Genomic DNA, 6,876 nt, shown 5'->3' on the forward strand with positions numbered 1-6,876 from the left:
TTTATCGAGTATTTTATGAAAATTTCCGAATTTATTTTCTTATCGTTAAACTTCCAGATTGCACAGTTGAAGCAAAAACGCATGACATACGTATACTCTATTCGATCTAGCAGCATCAGTATATCTTCTTAATACATGTATATTAATATTATGATGACCATTGTATTCTTGGTATACTTTTCTGATATAATTGCATGATCCATAGGTTTTCTTATACTACATTTCAAAACGTTATTAATCTGTCGAATGTTGATATTCCTCTGATTGTCGATGGGCAGTAAAATAATACGAAAAAAACTCTGTATTTATCGATTGTTTTTCACTCAACTATTTTTAATCTGTTCTGCTTTTCCTCACCCCATCCTCGATATATCAGCACCTCGAATCTCGAGGATGTTAACTACCTTGAGTATCCTAATCTGAGGACGGGCCCAATGCAGTTATATATGTTTATTTAATCACGTTACTTATGTTCTGCGTCTTTTTTTGTGCACATCTCCGTTCTTGTTTTTTCTCTAGTTATCTTCATCTTGAGTACATCTGCCTTCATGACTTGTCCCGGAATGTGTCTAACGTGTTTGGCCTCCCTCATTTTCTTCATATGTGACCTGATACTACGTGCTCGCAAGTCGTTATACTGCACTTACAAAAATTCTCTTTATGCAAAAACTTGAAAGTCCTCGTTACAAAAATCTTACGGAAAAATCCTCGTTACTCACAAACTTATGGAAAGTGTGATAGCCAAGGTATATCAGTGGTATTACTGGCAAGCTAGATTTTCAAGTGATGCGGTGTAACCCTAGCTGGGGCGAGCTCACTAGTTAGCAACTTTGAGCGTGGTCAGTGACTGGATGAGTGACCGCCTGACACGTTACAATTGGTGGCAGCGGTGGGATTCTGTGGATCACGTAAGACCAGTTTCCGGTGGATAGGGAAGGTGCATTGGCCCATGGGATTGCCTAAATCAAGCCTCGGGACAAGACTTCTCTGAGAGGGGAATAGTGTGACAGCCAAGGAATATGAGGGATTTTCCCAATGATGCGATCATGGTGACCATGGGACGTGCACTCACTAGTTCAGCAACGTTGAGCGTGGTCAGTGGCTGAAAGGATAAAAGCCCGTCACGTTACAATGGTACACATTACACACATATAGAAAGTCCTCGTTACACATACTTATAGAAATTCTTTACAAACACACTTGTAGAAAGTCCTTGTTACATTTACATACTTGTAGAAAGTCCTTGTTATATTTACATACTTGTAGAAAGTCCTTGTTACATTTACATACTTGTAGAAAGTCCTTGTTACATTTACATACTTGTAGAAAGTCCTTGTTACATTTACATACTTGTAGAAAGTCCTTGTTACATTTACATACTTGTAGAAAGTCCTTGTTACATTTACATACTTGTAGAAAGTCCTTGTTACATTTACATACTTGTAGAAAGTCCTTGTTACATTTACATACTTGTAGAAAGTCCTTGTTACATTTACATACTTGTAGAAAGTCCTTGTTACATTTACATACTTGTAGAAAGTCCTTGTTACATTTACATACTTGTAGAAAGTCCTTGTTACATTTACATACTTGTAGAAAGTCCTTGTTACATTTACATACTTGTAGAAAGTCCTTGTTACATTTACATACTTGTAGAAAGTCCTTGTTACATTTACATACTTGTAGAAAGTCCTTGTTACATTTACATACTTGTAGAAAGTCCTTGTTACATTTACATACTTGTAGAAAGTCCTTGTTACATTTACATACTTGTAGAAAGTCCTTGTTACATTTACATACTTGTAGAAAGTCCTTGTTACATTTACATACTTGTAGAAAGTCCTTGTTACATTTACATACTTGTAGAAAGTCCTTGTTACATTTACATACTTGTAGAAAGTCCTTGTTACATTTACATACTTGTAGAAAGTCCTTGTTACATTTACATACTTGTAGAAAGTCCTTGTTACATTTACATACTTGTAGAAAGTCCTTGTTACATTTACATACTTGTAGAAAGTCCTTGTTACATTTACATACTTGTAGAAAGTCCTTGTTACATTTACATACTTGTAGAAAGTCCTTGTTACATTTACATACTTGTAGAAAGTCCTTGTTACATTTACATACTTGTAGAAAGTCCTTGTTACATTTACATACTTGTAGAAAGTCCTTGTTACATTTACATACTTGTAGAAAGTCCTTGTTACATTTACATACTTGTAGAAAGTCCTTGTTACATTTACATACTTGTAGAAAGTCCTTGTTACATTTACATACTTGTAGAAAGTCCTTGTTACATTTACATACTTGTAGAAAGTCCTTGTTACATTTACATACTTGTAGAAAGTCCTTGTTACATTTACATACTTGTAGAAAGTCCTTGTTACATTTACATACTTGTAGAAAGTCCTTGTTACATTTACATACTTGTAGAAAGTCCTTGTTACATTTACATACTTGTAGAAAGTCCTTGTTACATTTACATACTTGTAGAAAGTCCTTGTTACATTTACATACTTGTAGAAAGTCCTTGTTACATTTACATACTTGTAGAAAGTCCTTGTTACATTTACATACTTGTAGAAAGTCCTTGTTACATTTACATACTTGTAGAAAGTCCTTGTTACATTTACATACTTGTAGAAAGTCCTTGTTACATTTACATACTTGTAGAAAGTCCTTGTTACATTTACATACTTGTAGAAAGTCCTTGTTACATTTACATACTTGTAGAAAGTCCTTGTTACATTTACATACTTGTAGAAAGTCCTTGTTACATTTACATACTTGTAGAAAGTCCTTGTTACATTTACATACTTGTAGAAAGTCCTTGTTACATTTACATACTTGTAGAAAGTCCTTGTTACATTTACATACTTGTAGAAAGTCCTTGTTACATTTACATACTTGTAGAAAGTCCTTGTTACATTTACATACTTGTAGAAAGTCCTTGTTACATTTACATACTTGTAGAAAGTCCTTGTTACATTTACATACTTGTAGAAAGTCCTTGTTACATTTACATACTTGTAGAAAGTCCTTGTTACATTTACATACTTGTAGAAAGTCCTTGTTACATTTACATACTTGTAGAAAGTCCTTGTTACATTTACATACTTGTAGAAAGTCCTTGTTACATTTACATACTTGTAGAAAGTCCTTGTTACATTTACATACTTGTAGAAAGTCCTTGTTACATTTACATACTTGTAGAAAGTCCTTGTTACATTTACATACTTGTAGAAAGTCCTTGTTACATTTACATACTTGTAGAAAGTCCTTGTTACATTTACATACTTGTAGAAAGTCCTTGTTACATTTACATACTTGTAGAAAGTCCTTGTTACATTTACATACTTGTAGAAAGTCCTTGTTACATTTACATACTTGTAGAAAGTCCTTGTTACATTTACATACTTGTAGAAAGTCCTTGTTACATTTACATACTTGTAGAAAGTCCTTGTTACATTTACATACTTGTAGAAAGTCCTTGTTACATTTACATACTTGTAGAAAGTCCTTGTTACATTTACATACTTGTGGAAAGTCCTCATTAAATCATACTTAATCGCAGAAAGTCATCCACATACTTCATTACACACTGTACTTATAAAAAAGTCCTTCTTGCATACTATTGAAATTCAAAACGGCCATTTTAGATCTTTCACATACGTTCTATAGGAAAGTATAGTCATCATGTACACAATCATTCAAGGAAGATGATTTGACTCATAATTAACAAAATGCCGTTTTTTAAAAGAGATCATTTCGTAGGTCTCAATTCCAAATGAGTTAATTATAACGGCTATATATATATCTATATCATTATGATATGGTTTTTTTAATAATGTGGTAAATTTGTTTGTTTCGCATGCCGGGATGACTCAAATAACACATGAGTGTTACCTCAAATTTAACAAATTTATTTTATAATATGAGAAACACATATTTGTATCAAAATAGAGATAACTAATTATATATATAACGACTCAATAGTGTCAGTATCTCGGTCCAAAATGTATTTTTAATGAAAATTTCCAGGTGAGTCAATTCCATTGATAACTGTATTTACTCCATGACTTTATTAAACATATGAGATAAATTACACAGACTATTTTATTTTGTCTATACTATATTTATGACGTTGATAGAACTAATTAGTCATACATTTTAAGACGTCCTAGTCTAGATCTACGCCAACTCAGCAACTGTAACTATATATATATACTATAGTGATGCGCAAACACATAAAAAAGGATATTAGAGCTCTGTTAAAACTACATTGAATAATGATCATGTCATAAATCGATAAATTTGTCCAAACTAGGTCATCGGGACACTAGTGAAGGGCACAAAAAGAAATGCGCGTTAAAAAAGCACATTCACTCCCTCTACATGTTTACGATGAACAGCTGGCACGATCGATACGATTAATATTCACGATTTCACATTCATTTTATGTTGCTAACTGAACGTCGAAAACGAAAACAAATAAATGTACCAATTATTTTTTGCTATTTAAAATATTGAACAATTTGAAATTTTAGAGTGACTCATCTCAATCCCATTCATTTTTTCCTTCAATGAAAAGACTCAACCCCCGGGATCTCAGCTCAGTGATGTCAACCTATGTGTAGATCACGTGACCTCCGATAGCTTGGCAGCCATGATGGTTTTGTGAGAGAGTTTGGTCCACATAAAGACAACAGGAAATGCTGATATTCTCGTCGTTTCCTCCGAAATGTCGGAGATCAGGGTAAAATGTGAATATATTTCGATATTCGTCTACCATATGTGCTAATTTTGATGTCCTGTTAGGCTGTTGATAGGCCAGCTGACTCATTATGTGGGCTTTGATAAGGCCTTCTAACGTACTGGGTCGTCTCGTGTTTTGGTCTCACAACAATAGGTCAATATGACAATAAATCGCCTTAGGTGTGTGCAATTTGTCATACATTCACATTTCCAATGTTAGACGTTAGCTATGGTTATCATTATATTTATTCACAGTGTTAATTTCATTACAGTGTTTCATTGGACGAGATGACGAAAATGAAAAGTCATAATTTCAGGTCCTTTGTGGCTTTGTGTGAGATGAATCCTTTATGAATGTTTATACCGTTAATTGGGATGGTCGTGTATTATCTGCACGTATTAACCTCTTTCAAATGTTCAGATATGGTTCCAATCACAGCGTTGGTTCTATCGTTGTCCAATTTTTGTTTATTTGGTAACAAAGTGTAACTTGATATTTCAGACCCTGTACTAACCAGTCTTTTTGCGTTTTACTAGGGTTACCATATAAAAAGCATGTTTTCATATTTTAAGAAGATTTAATTCTCTATCATGTTTCAAATGACAAACTTTTACAAAACAACTGTTCCAATCTGTATTCTTGAGCAACCAAATTTTGGTCATCATGTGTGTTACCTTATTGTCTTCAAATTAACATTGTTCATGTATCATCTCCACTTGTGACCATCACAGTTAAAGTCAAGCTATTGTTATGTTATCATATTGCAATTTATAAGATGTCACTGATATACCATTCAGTTAACTTAATAAAAAGTTTTTTTGTTTATATCCTGCTTAATTTGAAGTAATGTAAGCTCAGTAGATCTAGTCTTATGCAGGTTCAAGACCTTATAGTCATGGGGCAGTCGACATACAGTCAATGGGTTTTCTCTGGGAATTCCAGCTTACCTCCACCACTAAAACCTGGCATGTCCTTTAATGTCAATAGCTGTTAGGAATAGGACATCAAATACAAACAAACCAAATCATATGATGATAACAATAATGGGATATGACATATGAACACAAACATTCATCACAATGGAATGGTAACATTACAACACATAAAAGATATGTACATATGTCCAATAATAGTATACATCTGATAATAGCATTACACTAAATGATGGTGACAATAAACACAATAAATATTTTTTTACATAAGGCTCTGTCTCAAACTTTCATTCTTTAAATTAAGTTAATTAAATTGTATTTGAGAAATTGATCACCCTGTTAACAATGTTATAACACTGGTACACCCACAACATAAACTGTATATTATAAACACATGCTAATGAAAAAAACAATTATGAAACAAGTTATTTCAACTTGTATTAATCACTATTGTTGGCACGGATGTTAGTGCATGAGGGGTGTAAGTGTGGGAGGAAACCGGAGTACCCGGAGAAAACCCACGTGGTCGGACAGGTGATCCTAACCTTTTCATGTCCGATCGGGGAATCGAACCCCGGCCGCCTTGGTGAAAGGCAAGTGCGCTATCCACTGCACCACCCGACAACTCAATGACACATGCTGATATAACACTCAGTGGGAATTGTAATTGGCTCTCGGTCCTCATTGTTTAGATTAATTTTCGTGACATCACAACTTTGACAATTTCACTCAATCACATACGCTGTACTTCAAGTGAAGTTGCATCAAAATGTCAGAGAATTAAAATGCTCGGCATCACAATGTCAATATTGAAGATTTCAACCCTTCTTCAGAAAATGTTGATTTCACGAAAATTTGCATCAAAGCTGGGATTTGTAATTAACATTTCAGTTCTTATATTTCTATTTGTTATATTTCTATACATATCAAGTGACTTTGATAAAAATTGTCACATTTTTATACGCCCGTCGAAGACGGGGACGTATTATGTTATCACGTGAGCGGGCGGGCAAACGATGTCCGCTCGATATCTCGAGTAATTATTAACAGATTAACTTCAAACTTCACAACAAGGTTAATTACCATGAAACCTCGGACAAGTTCGATAACCGCCATTATCCGACCATAATTTGTGGAGTTATGCCCCTTTATGGATTTGCCGAAACAGTGTCCGCTCGATATCTC

The 6,876-nt window shown here is 33.9% G+C and overlaps 1 protein-coding gene across 2 annotated transcripts in view; it reads left to right on the forward strand.

Annotated features, from left to right (window-relative positions):
- Nucleotides 1-4,664: 4,664 nt before the first annotated feature.
- LOC110464544 (SPRY domain-containing SOCS box protein 1-like) overlaps nt 4,665-6,876 on the forward strand; it is an 11,660-nt gene continuing 9,448 nt past the window's right edge. The window contains exon 1 of one of the 2 annotated variants that reach the window (XM_021519803.1): nt 4,665-4,766. The gene's annotated coding sequence lies outside the window, so the exon portion shown is untranslated. The remainder of the gene's footprint in view (nt 4,767-6,876) is intronic. The other variant, XM_021519804.1, reaches the window with a different exon arrangement.

Source organism: Mizuhopecten yessoensis, unplaced genomic scaffold (assembly GCF_002113885.1).
Source record: "Mizuhopecten yessoensis strain PY_sf001 unplaced genomic scaffold, ASM211388v2 scaffold11009, whole genome shotgun sequence".
Classification (NCBI taxonomy): Eukaryota; Metazoa; Mollusca; class Bivalvia; order Pectinida; family Pectinidae; genus Mizuhopecten; species Mizuhopecten yessoensis.